Here is a 19787-nt window from a genome sequence, read left to right on the forward strand (position 1 = left end):
TTAACAATTTTAGATGCAACTTGCTAATTTGTTTTCTATGAGGAAAACTTCCAGCCAACAGTAAAAGTCACAAATTACTAGTTGCCTTCCAGAATCTTGTCTTGTTATCTATAATCTCAAAGCATTTCTTATGGGACGGAGCTTATCGTACAAAACACACAATAGCTGAAGAACTGAAGATAAACAAATGCTGCGTAATTGATCTCAAGAGGTTCCAATGAAACAGTAGTTCACTGTCGGCTCTGCGAACAAAAGGCAGCATTTCTCTAACCTTGAAAGTCTGGAGGAAATAAAATAAAAACACCTAAGATAGAAAAAGACTCTGGGGTTTTCTCCTTTTCTGTGTCTTGAATCCATTCCTTCTTTACTTAACTTTCAGGAGAGGGGGGGGGGGGGGGAAGGATGGTTTGCCATTTTTGTCCTGCCGCCTTCTAGATGTAGGATTACAGAGATGGGAACCCCCAAAACCTTACCCTTGGCAACTTAGGTTTCATTTAAGATGATCTTAGATCTCCTTAGCCTCAAAGGATCTTGTTAAAACGCCAGACAAAGGCATAAAGAGTGTAATAATGGAGGTGGCTAATCTGGAATCCCCAAATCACCCAATTTATTCGGGGGGAGGGATTCCTAAACAGGTTTTTCCCCCAAAGGGTTGGGACAGCTAACACCACTTAAAACAGGGCTTCAAGTTAATTTCCGGTATGAAATTCAGATCTATCCCATAAGGATTGAGGCATAGACCTATACTAGCACTAGATAGCTGCATGAAAAATACTTTCAATAGGAACATACACTGTCAAGGGACAACCTTTACCTTTCCCCACAACCAATGGGCAAGTACATTAGCTATCTCCAAGTGAGTAAGTAGAGGGAAGATTGTTTTCTAATGCTGAAATACTATGTTTGGAAAGGAGTATTTAGGGATTATCTACAGCTAAGACTAAGAGCTCCCCTCCTTCACAAGCAAAGCTGCCAGAACACAGGGTTGCTGTGAGTTTTCCGGACTGTATGGCCATGTTCTCCTGTCGTTTTGCCCACATCTATGGCAGGCATCCTCATAAGTTGTGAGGTCTGTTGGAAACTAGGCAAGTGGGGTTTATATATCTGTGGAATGTCCCGCGTAGGATCAAGAACTCTTGTCTGTTTTTAATGGGGTTTTTTCCTAATAAGGAGCCCCCCATGGCACAGTGAGTTAAAGCACTGAGCTGCTGAGCTTATTGACCAAAAGGTTGCAAGTTCGATTCCGGGGAGTGTCGTGAGCTTCCGTTGTCAGCCCTAGCTTCTGCCAACCTAGCATTCAAAAACATGCAAATGTGAGTAGATCAATAGGTACCGCTCTGGCGGGAAGCTAACAGTGCTCCATGCAGTCACATGACCTTGGAGGTGTCTATGGACAACGCCGGCTCTTCGGCTTAGAAATGGAGATAAGCACCACATCCCAGAGTTGGACATGACTGGACTTAATGTCAGGGGACAACCTTTACCTTTCCTAATAATTTTTTATTGAAAAATTAATTTAAAAAATAAGAGAAAAGGGACATAGAAAGAAGTTCTTTTACATGGAAAGTGATAGAAAAAAAGAACTCTTGTCCACCTTGTTTAGACTGAATGGCCCTGCAGCTTCAAAACCTGGCTGCTTCCTGCCTGGAGGAAATCTTTGTTGGGAAGTATTAGCTGGCCTTGATTGTTTCCTGTCTGGAATTCCCCCCTTTTTAGTGTTGCTCTTCATTCAATGCTAACCAAGTTGGCCAATTGCAACATTCACACTTGCCTAAAACAGACAAGAGCCTCCCCCCTCCCTCGACAGTCCACAGATATATAACCCTCACTTGCCTAGTTTTCAAGAGACCTCACAACCTCTGAGGATGCCTGCCATAGATGTGGGCAAAAAGACAGGAGAAACATCAGGAGAGAATGCTTCTGGAACATGGCCATACAGCCCAGAAAACTCACAGCAACACAGTGATTCTGGCCATGAAAGCGTTCAACAACACTAGAGCAATGGATTAGTCAGTTATGTCTCTAGGAGTTTTGAAGCAATTCCACTGTATGTTGCCACTGGAGGTTACCAGTGGAAGATACCTCTCCAGTAATTTTCTAGGTCCTCCAGGGCAACTCCATGGTAACTTCGGGGAGAATGTATTCATTCCAATATGGTTTGTTATCATCTGGTCCCCTGGCACATATGGGAATTGCACTGTACTATCATAGCCTCAGCCAAACACAAGAGGAATTTATTATATTTGAGGTACTCATTACATGTTCTTAACGCATCCTGAAAGCCGGAAGCAATTTAACACTTTCTGAGTACTAGAAAAAAAATGTGTGAAGAAGCTGCAAAGAGTTGGACAGGGAAGTCTTGAAGCCTTCCCCTTTTGGAGGGTGTTTTGTCAGACAGGCTTAGTAGCTTTGTTTGCCTTTGAGGAGTTTTCTCTAAGTTCCTCATAATTCTTTCCGATAATTTCTGAACATGGCAGAAAGAACCCATGCTTGGACATGCTGGCCTAGCAATTCATAGTTACTGTATTTAAAAAGATAGTTCGATCACATTCAAGCAACTTAGTATTTCACTGAGAAATAGGTCCCAAATTTATACCAATTTTATGTACTTATATATATACCTGGGATCATGAAAAAAAATGTATTGGGTTGAAAGGAGATACAAATGGAAAAAGTTTCCACAAAAGGACCTACAATTGTCTAGAGAAGGGTTTGCTCCAGGTCTCTGTGTTGGAAATAGCAACCTTGTCAAGCTTCCACTAGTTATTTGTTATATACATAATTGCTTACTATATTGTGTGTATTGGTTTGCAATTTTACCTAATCTCTTTGTTGTGGGAGGGGCTGCAGAAATATTGTTAAAAAGGCAGCTGCCAAATTTGGAGTTGGAAAAAAAAGGCCTACCACCTGTTAGGAATTGTGGGAGTTGAAGTCCAAAAAATCTGGAGGGTCGAAGATTGCCTGCTATATATTGCAAACCAAACTCTGGAAGTAAGAGTCTGAACAGGATAAACTATCCCACATGAAAAGTGATTTTAAAAATGAGATTAAATCAAGAAAAAAAGTTATTGTAGGGAAAGTTACCCAGACAGCAAAACCAGAGCGAATTATTATATTCAGTGTTGAAACAATGGGTTGCTGTGAGTTTTCGGGCAGTATGGCCATGTTTCAGAAGCATTCTCTCCTGATGTTTCACGCACATCTATGGCAGGCATCCTCAGAGTTTGTGAGGTCTGTTGGAAACTAGGCATATCTGTAGAATGTCCAGGGAGGGAAAAAGAGCTCTTGTCTGTTTGAAGTAAGTGTGAATGTTGCATTGGGCCACCTTGATTAGCATTGAATGGCCCTGCAGCTTCAAAGCCTGGCTGCTTCCTGCCTAGGAGAATCCTTTGTTGGGAAGTATTAGCTGGCTCTGACTGTTTCCTGTTTGGAATTCCTCTGTTTTTGGGTGCTGTTCTTTATTTACTGTCCAGATTTTAGATTTTTTAAAATGCTGGTAGCCAGATTTTGTTCATTTTCATGGTTTCTTCTCCTTTCTGTTGCAATTGTCCACATGCTTCTGGATTTCAATGGCTTCTCTGTGTAGTCTGACATGGTAGTTGTTAAAGTGGTAAAAGCATTTCTGTGTTCTCAAATAATATGACGTGTCCAGGTTGCTTCATCAGGCGCGCTGCTATGGCTGACTTCTCTGTCAGCCAGACTTTGAAACTGTAAGGCTACTGCATGCTAATCAAGGTGGCTGATGACAACATTCACACTTGCCTCAAGTCTCCCACCCTAGACTTTCCATAGATATATAAACCCCAATTGTCTAGTTGCCAACAGACCTCACAACCTTTGAAGATGCCTGCCATAGATGTGGGCATAATGTCAGGAGAGAGTGCTTCTAGAACATGGCCATACAGCCTGGAAAACTCACAGAAAACTAGTGATTCTGGCCATGAAAGCCTTCGACAACCCAAGGTAAACATGTTTGCAGTTTTATTTGTGGTTTAGGCCATTTTTTATGTTTATTATATAACCAAGCCTCTTTCCTCACAATAATATTGCTGACTAAGGGGTCTTTCCAGAAATGACAGCAGAAAACATCCAGACATGACACCTTCTCAAGGTAGTTGTTCCCAAAGGCACTCACTCATACTTCTCAACGTTGCATTCCCCTCCTTGCAAAAGTACTGATCAAAGCACCAACTGTTCAAAGAACCAGTAAACAGATCTGGGAAGGAAGAGTGCTCAATTCCTAGATCCCAACCTATGAGACCAGGCTTGCTTTTCCTTCTGCCTTTTTGCAACAGCAGCCTTCTTTCTGCCAAGTTAAAGCAGGTTGGGAAGGAAAGCAGTAAAGAAATGGAGAGGAGGACAGAGGGCTGCCTGGGTATCTCTCCTTGCAGGGAAGAAGGCACTATCTTCCTGAGAGTGGGCCTCTTAAAGTCAAAGGGGAAGGCCTCTTGAAACCAATGAAAACCCTGCTCAAGAATAGATCTATCTGCCTGCTTTGCAATATGGCCCCAGAGGCATGGGAGGTCGGCTATATAGGCAGCCCTCCCGACCTCCTTTGGAGAGAACTTTGCCCTGGGAAGGAGGCATCTCTCTCCTCTGGATGAAGCAGCCCGACCAAGCCCCCGCCCCGCTGTTGCCTCCCGCAGACTTACTGCTTCGATATAGGGAGGGAGGTCTGGGAGGTCTAAGGGCGCCGAGCCGGGCTCCTCTCCCTCCGCCGCCTCCTCCTCCGCCGCTTCCCGGCCGCTTTGCCGCCCTCCTGCTGCCTCTGCGGGGGGCTTTCTCGGCGCTTCCCGGGCGGCGCCACCATGGTCTGCCGGGCGGCCTGGGTCGCAGGAGGGTCCCTCGCTCGGGGAGAGGGAGACGGAGATGGCGGCGGCACAAGGCGAACAAAGAGCCGGGAACAGCAGCAGCAGCGGCGGGGGCGGCCGGCCGGCGACGCGCTCAGGCTGGAATAAGCCGGTCGCCGGGAAGCAGGAGCTCACTCGCTCGCTCGCTCGCTCGCTCCCAGGAGGAGCATCGCCGCCCAGCAGCGCAGCGCAGCACAGGGCCCTCCAACCCGCCCGCCCCCCTTCCTGCCTTCCCTCCTTTCTCTCTCCATCTCTCTTTCTCTCTCACCCCCCCCCCCTTTCCTCTTTCTGTATCAATCTTCCTTCTCTCCCCCTCTCTTCTCTCTCTCTCAACCCCTTCTCTCTGTATCACTCTTCCTTCTCTTTCTCTCTCAACCTTTTCTCTTTCTGTATCAGTCTTCTCTTTCTCTCTCAAACCCCTCTTGTATCAATCTTTCTTCTCTTTCTCTTGCAACCTTTCCTCTTTCTGTATCAATCTTCCTTATCTCTCTCTCTCTCTCTCAACCTTTTCTCGTTCTATATCAATCTTCCTTCTCTCTCTCTCTCTCTCTTTCTCTCTCAACCGCCTCTCTGTATCAATCTTTTCTCTTCCTCTCTCAACCTTTTCTTTCTGTATCAATCTTTCTTCTCTCTTTCCCTCTCTTCTCTTTCTCTCTCAACCCCCTCTCTGTATCACTTTCTTCTTTCTTTCTCAACCTTTTCTCTTTCTATATCAACCTTCCTTCTCTCTCTCTCTTTCTTCTCTTTCTTGCTCAACCCTCTCCCTCTGTATCAATCTTCCTTTCTCTCTCAACCTTTTCTCTTTCTGTATCAATCTTCCTTCTCTCTTTCCTTCTCTTCTCTTTCTCTCTCAAACCCCTCTCTGTATCACTCTTTCTCTCTCAACCTTTTCTCTTTCTATATCAATCTTCCTTCTCTCTCTCTCTTTCTTCTCTTTCTCGCTCAACCCTCTCCCTCTGTATCAATCTTCCTTTCTCTCTCTTACTTCTCTTGCTCTCTCAACCCCCTATCAATCTTCTCTTTCTCAACCTTGCTCACTCTCAGTCCCTCTATCAATCTTTTTTCTCATTTTTCTTTCTTTCTCTCTCAACCCCCTCTAACTTTCTGTCACTTTTTCTTTCTCCTTTCCCTTTCTCTCTGTCTATCTCCATCTCTGTCTAGCTTTCTTTTTCTCTCTCAACTACTCTCTCAATCTTTCTATTCTCCTTTTCCTCCATCTCTCTTCATCTCTCAGTCTCTCTTTCTTCTCTTTCTCTCTTAATCTTCCTCTTTCTTTCTTTCTGTCTTTCTTTCCCTTTTCTATCCCTTTTTATCTTCCTCTTTTTATTTCTCTCTCTCTCTTTCTATCTCTGGCCCCATCTACACTGCCATATAAAATCCAGATTATCTGCTTTGAACGGAATTAGATGGCAGTGTAGATGGGATCTCAATCTCTCTATCTCAGTCTTTCGGACTCAACCTTTCTTTCTCCTCTTTTTATCTCAATCTCTCTTTCTCAATCTTTCTTCTTTCTCTGGGCCCTTCCACACAGCCATATAACCCAAAATATCAAGGCAGATAATGCCACAATATCTGCTTTGAACTGGATTATCTGAGTCCACACTGCCATATAATCCAATTCAATGTGGGTTTTATATAGCTGTGTGGAAGGGTCCTCTCTCAACCTCTCTATCGCTTTTTATCTCCTTCTCCTCCTTTTATCTCAATCTGTCTTAAGTTCTATCTTTTTTCTTTCTTTCTCAGCCCCTCTCTCTTTCTATATCCCTATCCTTTTTCTCTTTTTCTATCTCCATCTATCTCAATTTCTCTCTCTCTTTCTATTTCAATCTATCTCAGTCTTTCTCTCAACCCCTTTCTCCTCTTTCTATCTCAATCTCTTTCTGAATCATTCTTTCTCCCTCAATGTCTCTCTTTCTATATAACTCTTTCTCCCTTTCTATCTTTCTCTTTCTATCTTTCTCTTTCTAGCTATATCTTTCTATTTCTCTTTCTATCTATCTCAATCTTTCTGTCTCAAGTTCTCTCTCTTTCTAAACCAATCTCTATTTCAACCTTTCTTTCTCCTTTCTATCATAATCTCTCAATCTTTCTTCTCTTTCTCTCACAACCTCTCTTTCTATAACAATCTTTCTCCTTTTTCTGTCTTTCTTTATCTCAATATCTCCTTCTCTTGCTATACTTTTTTATTTTCCTTTTCTTTTTATAGCTCCCTCGTTCTTTCTATCTCAACCTTTCTCTCCCCGCCCTCTCTCTATATATATCTCAATCTCAGTATCTATCTCAATTTCTCTCTTTCTATCTCATTCGCTCTATTTACCAATCTCTCCATTTTAATTTCTCTTTCTTTCTATCTCAGTCTTTCTCTCTATTGCAATCACTTTCTCTTTCTCAATCTCAGGCCCCATCCACACTGCCATATAATGCAGTTCATTGCATTGTGAAACGCGTGGCAGTTTGGATGAGGCCTCAGTTTCCCCCTTCTCTCTTCCCAACGCAATCCCTCTCCCCTCTTTTGCATTTCTCTCAATATATCTCCATCCCCCTATTGATTCTCTCTCACAAGGGGAGGGGAGGTTTGAAGGGAGGAAAAATACAACAGACATGAAGCCCCATCAGCCCCGTCATGTGCAAGGGGGGCTGCCATTCCAGGTGCATCTGTACTGTGCAATTAATGCAGTTTGACACCACTTTAACTAACATGCATCAATGCTATGGAATCCTGGGAATTGTTGTCTGGTGAGGCGCCAGTCATTACAAAACTACAACTCCTATGATTCAAGAGCATCAAGCCATGGCAATGAAACTGGTGTCAAGCTGAATTCATTCCACAGTATAGACATACCCACAATTCAAGGGAATGGATTCTCAAGTAATGGGTGCAGGGCCTGTGACCACGCAAAAATACTTTATCTATATCAGGCATGTGCAAACTTTGGCCCTTTATGGTGCAGTTTACTTCCTAGTAAACATTTTCAAGACTTAAGATGGATAGTGTTATTTTAAGATATGGAAGTCAACAAAAAAGAAGAGATGGATGAGTAGCATTTTTTTTTGTCTTCTGAGGCTTCAAGTACAGGATCATATCTAGTAGTAGTTCTTTTACATAGTCTGCCAAACAGAGCTGGGGATCCCATAGCATGGGGCCATGGCACTCCAAGTGTTGCCAAACTGCATTCATGCTCCAGTAGAGATGCACCCCCAGTCCTCTCGCCTCCTGCTTTCCATACCTGATCGAGCTGAGCTCTTCTTCCTCCTCCTTCTCTTCTTTTTCTTGCCTTTCCCTCTTCCCAGTGGCTGTACACTCCAAGGGGTCGGAGAGGGGAAGGAGAGGGAAGCAGGCCAAAACGGGGGAGGAGCAAAATCCAAAAGGGGAAAAAAGTCACTCAGTCATTTTGGCCAAGTCTGCAGCCCCGGGAGTGCTTCCTGTAAAAGACAAAGAGAAATTCAGATTGCATAGTTTGCTTTTTCTCTCCATCTGCATTCTAGACCTGTATAGTTCATTTCTTCTTGCAAGGTTTCATCAGTCAACCTGGCTTCCCTCCCCACAAATCCCTCACTTTGAAAGAAATTGCTCCTGGGTGTCCCTTTACTGAATTCCAAAGTTTCACAGGGTGGAAGCTTCCCCGCTGTATGCGGACCAACCAGAATTTGCAAATACCTTTGCACATCCCATATTCTTGCATAAAGAAATCCAGGAGCACCTTTGAGATGAACTGGGAAGAGGACATTTTTAGCCCTGGCTTTTGTGGACACTGACAGTATCATATCTTTGTAACGAATGCTCCATAGTTCAACTTCCAAGCAGAATATCGGCTTAGGGTTCTATTTTATGTGCCTCCTTGTCTCCATTGGACAACCTTTTGGATGCACAAGCCTTGCTTTAAAAATGCAAACCGGGCTGTAGTGCAGCTAGTTAGTACTCAACTGCATTAAATAACTACTGACCAAGAGGTCATACGTTCGAAGCCAGCCCAGGTCGGAGTGAGCTCCTGACCATTAATAGTCTAGCTTGCTGTGCAGCCCAAAAGACAGTTGCATCTGTCAAGTAGGAAATTTAGGTACCGCTTTATGCTAGGCTAATTTAACTAATTTACCACACCATAAAACCTTCCAGCAGCATGTGTAAGAATGAGGAAGTACTCCATGAAGGACTCGGTGTCACAAGTGGATGGTGAAGCAGCAGCTCCCCCTGTGGCTGGAATTGAGCATACCCCCATGAAGCCAGAAAGCTGGAATGTTTAATTGCCTCTGTGTCTGTCCATATATGTTGTATGTCTATGACATTGAATGTTTGCCATGTATATGTGCATTATAATCCACCCTGAGACCCCTGCGGTGTGAGAAGGATGGAATATAAATACTGTAAATAAATATAAATAAATAAATTTGCCACTCCTTGCTTTTCCATCTCCCTCGACCATCCATCGATTCCACATTTTGAAGGCTACTTCTCCTGCCTCTTCTTAAACTTGCATCCCTCTATCACAAAGTGTGAGCTGGGCATTCAACAAATTGATTCATAACAATAATAATAAAACTGTATTTGTATATCACCCTATCTCCCCAAAGGGATTCAAGGCGGTTTCCAACACATAAGGCAAACATTCAATTGCCTAAAAGAAAACCATACAGACAATTACATCAAAATAAACACATTCGACAATATAACACAACGTAATTTAACTTAACAAACAAAATAACAACTAAAAGCATCATAAAAGCATCATAAAATACCAAAATCCTGTTAAAACACACTAAAAAAATGAAAACATTAAAAACCGATTTCATTGTAGCTTCATTAGTAGAGGTTCAACAAACCAATGGCCAAGATTACAAAATGAACATGGCCAAATATAAAAGGGCTAGGCATGGGATAGTGTAAATAGTACAGCCCAAGAAGTCTTCGCTTACAAGCAAAAAACCATTAGCCTCTTCTCAACAGACTTTTTACAGTAGTGTCATGGGTTAAACCCTTGTGCCGGCTCAAATGCTGACATGAAGGTTTGAATCCATGAGACGGAGTGAGCTCCCGTCTGTCAGCTCCAGCTTCCCATGTGGGGACATGAGAGAACCCCCCCCCCCCACAGGAAAGTAACATCTGGGCGTCCCCTGGGCAACGCCTCTGCAACTATTAAATGCACTCGGAAGCTAGCTTCAAACTGCAGCAGACAGAAAACAAACTCCAACAAAGGTGTGCGAAAGAAAGCCCTGAATACACATCAGTGCTAAGCAGTTAGTATAATAGTTGGAAATGGCAACCTTCTACAAGGCTCTTGTACTAGTTAAGTATATAATTCAGATTGCTTACTGCATTATATATATGTATATTTTTATATGCAGCTTCCTTAACTCTATGTTGTTTGAGGTTGTGGGAGGGACTGCAAACCATGTGACCAGATCTGGGACTATTCAGACTGAGACTCCATTTTAGAGGACAGACGCCATTAGACTCTCAAACTGTACAGACTCCATTAGATGCTCACAGAATGTAAAGATGATGCTGTTTGATTGTAAGAAAAATGCCCTGTGTTATCTGCACAGAGAAACCACTTCAAACCTATCTGTAACTGGATTGACAAGTTATGTACCTGTACAAACATTGCAATTACAACTATAAAATGATTTTATAGTTGTAATTGCAATGCTTGTATGTTTTAATTGCTCCTAATCTCATTTAGATTTTTAATCCCTGATCATTGAGCAAGGCAGATGAGGTTTCTGGGAGTTAGAGGCCAAAACACCTGGAGTTTGGGAATCTCTGCTTTAGATATTCAACTACAATTCACAGCAAACTTCACCATTGTCTATCCTGTCTGAGAGTTGGATGCCATGCAATTCCCATCTGTAGTGTATCAATTCTTCTCATTCCCCAAGTCACTGCATTTCATACAATCATAGAGTTGGAAGAGACCTTATGGGCCATCCAGTCCAACCCCTTGCCAAGAAGCAGGAAAATCGCACTCAAAGCACCCCTGACAGATGGCCATCCAGCCTCTGTTTAAAAGCCTCCAAAGAAGGAATCTCCACCACACTCCGGAGCAGAGAGTTCCACTGCTGAACAGCTCTCACAGTCAGGAAGTTCTTCCTAATGTTCAGATGGAATCTCATTTCCTGTGGTTTGAAGCCATTGTTCCATTGCGTCCTAGTCTTCAGGGCAGCAGAAAACATGCTGACTCCCTCCTCCCTATGACTTCCTCTCACATATTTATACTTGGCTATCAGGTCTCCTCTCAGCCTTCTCTTCTTCAGGCTAAACATGCCCAGCTCTTTAAGCCACTCCTCATAGGGCTTGTTCTCCAGACCCTTGATCATTTTAGTAGCCCTCCTCTGGACACATTCCAGCTTATCAACATCTCCATCCAATTGTGGAGCTCAGAATTGGACACAGTATTCCAGATGTGGTCTAGATATGAATTAGATATAAATCATATTTTTACATGACAGTTAGTTAGAGAACTATCATAATGAAATCCTACCCTTCCATAATGAATACCAAAAAGAAAGTGCCATTATATGCTTTGCAAGATACATTTAACTACACATGAAACGTGTTTTCTGCATGTACACCATGATTATTACTTTAGAATTACCCACCTCCTCCTTGCTATCTTCAGCTATCTCAGCAATATTACATATATCCAGTATCAAGCAATGATGGAGTTTGTGATCCCTCAAACCAGAATGGAGGATATTATGCATCAAATAGTTCTAACCAATTGGGGAACTGACAGGGAAGAAACCATCTGCCAGTGATTGACTGCTTTACTTGAATAAAATCCAGTGGTTAGATTACCATGCCAAAACCTCAGATGTATGACAGAACAGAAGAGGAGGAGGAGGTAGAAGAAGAAGAAGAAGAAGAAGAAGAAGAAGATTGTTTTCCTCTTTTTTCATGCTATGGTACACTTTTAAAGAAAGCATCAAGTGTTCATGATAAGAAATGTTTTGTTTCTATTGATAATGGAACTAAAAGGTAAAGTCTAGTCAAGTCTCACTCTGGGGGATGGTGCTCATCTCAATTTCAAAGCCAAAGAGCCGGCGTTGTCGGTAGACTCCTCCTATGTCATGTGGACTGCATTTCTAAGAGCCGGTGTTGTAGGTAGACACCTCTGAGGCCATGTGGCCGGCATGACTGCATGGAGCACCGTTACCTTCCCGCCAGAGCAGTACCTATTGACCTACTCACATTTGCATGTTTTCGAACTCCTAGCCTGGCAGAAGCTGGGGCTAACAGCAGGAGCTCACCTTGCTCCCCAGATTCGAACCACCGGTCTTTTGGTCAGAAATTCAGTAGCTCAGTGGTTTAACCCACTGCACCACTGGGGCTCTGATAATGGAACTAGATTTCCGAAATATCAAGACACACTTCTATTTTTTTTCTTGCATCCTAAGGGATGAGGGCCTTTTAGGCTTTTTAAGTTCTTTCAGGCAAGGAAAATGGCTTTGGATTAGGGTTTTTAAAACGAGACAGTTATCCAGTAAATCACTTTACACAGCATGGCATCCAAGTAGTTCATGTGGGCTGTCATTGCTGCTTACAAGGAGTTTTTATATTACAGCTCCACTTCCAGCAAAACATTTGAAAGTCTGAAGATATTTTGAGGTTTTCAGAAATGACAGCCAACACATCTAAGATTGCTGCTTGAACAAGAGCGTCCTATGAAGCATAAATTTGAACTGAGAACAAAATTACCAGTGCTTGAATACAAGTTTTGTTGTGCAATTGCCTTGTCTCATTCATGAAATATTACAACAGGTCCAAACAGGACTACCCTCCATTTGTAAATCTCCCATACAACTCGTTCTTTTGGCCTCATGTTAGCCGCTCCAAGTCTCTTCGGGGAGATGGTGGCGGGGTACAAATAAAGTATTATTATTATCATTATTATTATTATATTGTACTTGAAAGAGAAATTGATCTGGGGTCTGGAGAACAAGCCTTATAAGAGCTGGGCATGTTTAATCTGCAGAAGAGAAGGCTGAGAGGAGACATGATGGCCATGTATAAATATGTTTTTAAGGCATGTTTTTAAAAGGAAGATAGAACAGTTGAGGAATGCCTTTTGATTTGTACCATTCGGAGCTGTCTATCTGGAAGCATATCATATCTTCAGTGATTGCTCTCAAGTGACTTTTCCATTTGGACTTCTCAATGATGATCACATATAGCAGAGATCACCATGGTCGAAAGTATGGTGGGAATCCTGTCACGCTGCTTACTGTCAGTGATAATCTGAACTTGTCATCAGGACATCTTTCATTGAAGGGCTGAACTACAACACACAAAAATGAACATCATTGTTCAAGTTGCTTCTTTTTGTCTTGCTCCCAATTTTTTGATAGAGGGTGAAACCGTTCTGTCATAATACAATGTCAGTTTTATTCAGCTGGTATGTGAGACAATATGAAGAGAGAGTAGGTCGGAACAAGACAGACAGAGCTCCAAGGAGACAGGCAAAATCATTTGTATACAGCGACACAATGTGCAGTCATTGGCAAATCAAATGACTTTCCACATGTCTTAAAAGGGAAGATTTGCCACATATATAAGCTCACAAAAAATCATCTTTTGCAATTGAGAAGTGAATCAGATTTATGCGTTGTCATAGAATCATAGATTTAGAAGAGACCTTGTGGGCCATCCAGTCCAACTCCCTGCCAAGAAGCAGGAAAATTGCATTCAAAGCACTCCCGACAGATGGCCATCCAGCCTCTGGTTAAAAGCCTTCAAAGAAGGAACCTCCACCACACTCCAGAGCAGAGAGTTCTACTGCTGAACAGCTCTCAGTTAGGAAGTTCTTCTTAATGTTCAGGTGGAATCTTCTTTCCTGTAGTTTGAAGCCATTGTTCCACGTCCTAGTCTCCAGGGCAGCAGAAAACAAGCCTGCTCCCTCCTCCCTATGACTTCCCCTCACATATTTATACAAGGCCATCATGTCTCCTCTCAGCCTTCTCTTCTGCAGATTAAATATGCCCAGCTCTTTAAGCCACTCCTCATAGGGCTTGTTCTCCAGACCCCGGATCAATTTCCTTTTCAAGTACAACATAATAATAATAATAATAATAATAATAATAATAATTCAGACTGACAGAGTTTTGGAGCACAATACTCCTGACCTCACGATCGCGTTAAAGAACAGTGTGGATCATCAGTGTTGCAATCCCAGGCGACAGCAGATTTTAAGAGAAACAACTGAAAAAGCTGACATGATATGAGGATTTAAAGATCGAACTGCAAAGACTCTGGCACAAGCCAGTCAAGGTGGTCCCAGTGGTGATCGGCCCACTGGGTGCAGTGCCTAAAGACCTTGGCCTGCACTTAAACACAATCGGTGCTGACAAGATTACCATTTGCCAGCTGCAAAAGCCAACCTACTGGGATCTGCATGCATTATTATTGCATTATTCGCCGATACATCACACAGTCCTAAACACTTGGGAAGTGTCCGGCGTGTAATCCAATACAACAGCCACCAGAGTGATCTTGTTTGCTGTGGCCTCATCTTGTTGTGTTTCAAATAATAATAATAATAATAATAATAATAATAATAACAACAATAATTTGTTTGTACCTGCCACCATCTCCCCGAAGAGACTCGGGGCGGCTAACATGAGGCCAAGATTAATTACAAACCCAAGCAATTACAATAAGGCAAAATAAAATACATACAAAAGAGATGATAACATCAAATAAAAATACTTAACAATAACATAATAATGCAATAAATAGAAGCAATAACATAATAATACAAAGTATGAAATAATAGAAGAATTAAACAAGGGCGAGCAAGGCCAGATGCAAAGGGTAAAAAATTGTAAACATTGTAACATATAAGAGACGTTCTTGTTATGCTTCTCATCATATGAATATATAGCACTTTGCCTTCTACATATCCTCCTTTTCATCCTCCTCCTCGCTTTCCTCCTTCTCCTTGACCACCACCTCCACAATCCTTTTCAAAATAGAAATAAACCTTTTCTGGCATATAATTGGCTTTTCCAATATCCCAGTATGTTGATAACATCCAGCTTTCTCTCTCCATCTAAATCTGTTTCAGTATGAAACCACTGCCAGGCATCAGTAATGAGGGTGAACGAATTGAAGCTTAATTCTGGTCAACCATAAAGCAGATCAGGAAATAGGGCTTCAACCAGCACTACATGGGATTACAACCCTGTGAAATCTCAAATTTGCAGCTTGGTTGTACTCTGAAGTCAGATTGGAGCCTGGACAGTCAGGCTTCAGTGGTGACCAGGAATGCATTTGCGCGTAAAACTAGTGCACCAGCTGTGCCTTGAGATGCAAGAACTGGCTATGGTAACACATGCTCTCATTATTACATCCTCTTTGGATTACAGTCTAAACTGTGGAAACTCTTTGGGTCCTAAATGCTGCAGCCAGGCTATTGATTACAACTGGTTACGGGGAATTTTGCTTGAGTCCAGACAGTCTCCCTATATAAGCCTGCCTGAACAGGATCTCCAGAGGAGGGCTTTCTTTCAGTGCCAACATCATCACAGGCCCATTTGGATCCCACCTACATTGCCATATAATGCAGTTTGAAACTGCATTATATGGAAGTATAGATTGATCCTTGGGGAGGACATGAGGAAAAGCATTCTTAGAGCCCTTCCAGTCAGGCCCTATATCCCAGGATCTGATCCCAAATTTTCTGCTTTAAACTGGATTATATGAGTCCCTACTGCCAGATAATCTGGGATAAACAGAAAACCTAGATCACATCCTGGGATATATGGCCTGTCTGGAAGGGCCCTTAGAGGCTGTTCCCAGACTGTAGAATTCCCTCTGATGCAAAGTTCAATCTGCCCCCTTTCTGCTCTCTAGCGTTTCTCAACCTGGGGGTCAGGAAGTTTGGCCAAATTCTATTGTTGGTGGGGTTCAGAATGCGCTTTGATTGTGGATGAACTATAAATTCCAGCAACTACAACTCCCAAATGCCAAGTCTATTTTCCCCAAGCTCCACCAGTGTTCACATTTGGACATATGGCATATCTGTGCCAAGTTTGATTCAGATCCATCACTGTTTGAATCTACAGTGCTCTCTGGATGTAGGTGAACTACAACTCCAAAATCAAGGTCAATGCCCATCACACCCTTCCAGTATTTTCTGTTGTTGTGGGAGTTTTGTGTACCAAATTTTGTTCGATTCCATCATTGGTGGAGTTCAGAATGCTCTATAAATCCCAGCAACTACAACTCCCAAATGACAAAATCAATCCCCTGCCCAACCCGATCAGCATTTTCTAAAACCAGCCTTTTCTCCAAGTGCTTTTTAAAAATAGTGTCAGAAGCTAATTGCAAATATTCTAGAAGTCTCTTCTGTTGGGCTAGAATTGGCCGCCAGGGGATGCCTGGATGTGTTACCATCCTGTGGAAGGCTTCTCTCGTGGGAAGCTGGGTCTGACAGACGAGAACTCACCCCGTCTCACAGATTCAAACCGCCAACCTTCAGGTCTTCAGGTCAGCAGTTCAGCTTTCACAAGGGTTTCACCCCAAAGGTGAAAGAACATATTTTCTAAATGAAAAATATATATATATATTGTATGGAGAAGGACCTCCATTGCTACTTCTGGCAGCACAGTTGAGACAAACTTTTAGCACTCTTGAAAAAAATGTCCCAATAGTTATTTTTAAAGGGTAGCTGTGTTTGTAGAAGGGTGCAATATGTTTTCCAGAACTAAAGATTTAAAAATTTCATCCGTATTTTCACAAGGGTACAAGGTTACATTTGATGCCTTCCCTCATGTCTCGCTTGTCATTTGTTTTTTCCCCACCCTGTTTTGGTGAGGCTGAGGCTGTCAAGATTCATATTTGTTTAACCAACAGAAATGTAAGGCGATTGTTTCTTATGTAATGGCTCTGACTCCACATTTGTTTTGTTGCGAATGTTAAATGAATGCTGTAATCCTTCTGAGCCTACATGCAGTGTCTGCATTTCTTTGTTTTTTTCCAGTCAACAGGGCCTCCACGAAAAGTTCTGACATGTTTCTTTGATTATAAAGTAGAGATGTGGTTTTGGTGCTTGGGTGTTGTAATATTGCATCACCCATTTCATGATGTCACAGGTTGACTAAAGGAAAATTAGAATTTCAAATGGAGCCGAAATCTAGTTTGGTCTTAAGTTTAGTATGGGACAAACCTGCACAACTTGATACCTTAAGATTTGAGTAAGACATGAAACCAGAGAAAGCTTTGCTCTAATTTTTATTTTAAGAGGAGACACTTATGCTCAATACTAATAAAATCACCCCAAACACAATAATTTCCAAGAAGCAGCAATGTGTATTTATTGCAGCCAAAGTCAACACAACATCTCGTGACATATTAAAAGATGATGATGTTTTATAACTACTGAGGACTACGAGTCCATTTTATGAGAATCATCAATATCTTTAAAATGCTAGGCGTCTTTTGTTTTTGCTGTTGCAATATGTTCTGGATGCACTACAAGCATAAAACTTTTTTCTAACAAGGTAAAAGTTCCGGCCTATGTGCTAGAAATCTAAGAGGTGGAAGATAACAGAGGAAAAATTATAGAATTTTTGCAATTTTGTGTGTTTTGATTGTGCTATGACCCACTTCATGGCATGAGGAGAGGCGGGTAAGAAATAAAACTCTTGTTGTTGTTGTTGTTATTGGCTCATAAGAGAGTGGGAGGATCTGCTAGTAGCAAGAAAGAATAAACAATTAGGAAACAAGTAATGTTCCCAAAAGAAAGAACTCTGTGGAGTAATTGTTATCATGGAATAAGCAGTTTACAAGCAAGAGGCCTTATCAGGTGGTTTTCTGACCGCAAGTGCAGATCTGGGAGCAGAGGAAGAACAGAGAAAAACAGAGCTGATAACATACTGTAGTAGTGCCGTCCCATGATAATACTGTTATTGTTGTTGCTGTTGTGTGTCTTCAAGTTGATTCATCCTCTTAGACTACTGGTTCCCAACCTGTGGTGCATGGACCATCAGTGGTCTTCAAGAACTAAAATCTGCTCCGTGGCCTTACTGTTACTGAACCATTGCAACAGGAGCGACTGATCTCATGAAACCCTCTTATAGTGTCAAGTCAAAAGGGATGTCAAGATGGGAGAGGCAGACTATCCACAACAGGCACGGCAACAAGCCTCCTGACTGTCCTCCTCTTCCCTCCCCGAGCGGAGCCATTCCATGTGGTGCCTGGAAGCAGGGCGCCTTGGTGTCTTCATTTTTAGGCCTGTTCCTGGGGGTTTTTTGGGATACTGATTCGGAAAATTGCATTTGATAGACCACATCCGCTCTAGATTATTAAATATGGTTTTCTGTGAGCGAGCAGACAGTGACTACTGGATGGCACATGTTCTGTATCAGAAACTAGAACTGATGTGGGTGGTCTATCCAATGCAGTTTTCTGAATCTGCACCCCAAGTAACCAAACAGAATCTAAAGTTGACCAAAAACTGATTTGTAACTCTTTTAGTTGGAGAGTGGTCCCTAGTCAAAGTGGTTCCTGGTCAAAAAAGGTTGGGAACCACTGTCTCAGACTGAGAGAACATGATTTGCTCAAAGTCATCTAATGAAAAGTTATTCCATGACTTTCATTGATTCTTCCTGCATTAGCTAAAGATCCTTGCTTCTGAAAAATGAGAGACCCACCTTTGCCATATAAGGGCATGGCTCCACAATTTAAAGCAGGCTTAACCAACCGGCAGCCCATGGGCATTATTATTATTATTATTATTATTATTATTATTATTATGGCCCAGGACACCTACGAATGTGCCCCAAAACAAAATCATAAACATCTAAAATATTATGAGATTTTTTTGTGTGTAACTTAATCATGCAGTCCTTGAGCACGAACTAAGTAGATGACAACAGAATGGAATGGAATAATTAGAGTATTATCTGAAATTCATATAATTGCAAACAGTTCAGCCAGAAGACCTACTTGACAATTTTAAAAGACACTTCAAAAAGTTAGAACATAATTAAGATTTTTATGTGATGAATTTTTTTTGGCTTATCTGTGGTGACAAATATCACCAAAATTATGCACAAACTTTTTTTGGTCATCAGTTATCATTAGTGTCAGTGTTGTATGTGTGGCCAAAAACAATTATTTTTCTTCCAATGTGGCCCAGGGAAGCCAAAAAGTCAGATACCCTTGCTGCAATGTATTTCTGAAATAATGTGAGAAAATAGTTCATCACAGGATACAATCCAGCCACAGTTAAGGACTTTTAAACTCTTTGGAATTGATAGAAAAATTAAAAAACATGGTTAGATGCTGCTACTGATTATATTTATTTATATACCATTTTCCTTTCTTAAAAGAGACTGAAAGACGACCTTTCTCTGAAATTAATAATTGAGGACATGTTTAGATCTCCCTCCGAAATTAATAAAATTAAAGATGTTACAGCTCCACTGTAATGTTATTGACAAACTTTAAGAACAAAGGAAGTGGACTAGTGCACATTTTATGTAGCACAAACATGCAAGCAAATTGCTGAAAGATTCTTCAAATGAGCGGAAGACTCTCGTTATTCATTTATCTTATGAAGTTCCAGATCAGAACATCAAGGAGGAAACAAGAACAAGTTCACCAAGTTTATGGAACATGAGAATCATTGTGAAACAGATTGGCATTTCTGGTCCTGCAGTTCTAAATATTTATTGAACAAAGCATGAAATCGGGATTCTCTGTGAATGTTTCATCAAGCCAATTGGGAACGGATGCAGAAAACATTCCGAGCGATGCAAGATCTTTCATTGTAAATAGGCATGACAAATATTTGATGTCTTTTAATTAGAACATGGTTTTACTTAGAATGCTGCTACTCAATCTTAAAAAGTCTGAATTAAATCTGAATTAATGCTACAGAGTTTTTTCATTAAATATCTTTACGAAAAGGAGCCAGTGTTAAATATGGAGCAAAAGAG

At 41.7% G+C, this 19787-nt stretch overlaps 1 protein-coding gene across 3 annotated transcripts in view; it reads right to left on the bottom strand.

The window, feature by feature from the left end:
• The window catches only part of LRRC8D (leucine rich repeat containing 8 VRAC subunit D), a 108765-nt gene that overhangs the window by 52875 nt on the left and 36103 nt on the right, over positions 1 to 19787 (bottom strand). For 2 of the 3 annotated variants that reach the window (XM_060773893.2, XM_067467776.1), the window contains one exon: positions 8078 to 8273. The gene's annotated coding sequence lies outside the window, so the exon portion shown is untranslated. Of the gene's footprint in view, positions 1 to 4652; positions 4970 to 8077; positions 8274 to 19787 lie in introns of those variants that run through there. The other variant, XM_060773894.2, reaches the window with a different exon arrangement.

The sequence above is a fragment of the Anolis sagrei genome, chromosome 4, assembly GCF_037176765.1.
Source record: "Anolis sagrei isolate rAnoSag1 chromosome 4, rAnoSag1.mat, whole genome shotgun sequence".
Classification (NCBI taxonomy): Eukaryota; Metazoa; Chordata; class Lepidosauria; order Squamata; family Dactyloidae; genus Anolis; species Anolis sagrei.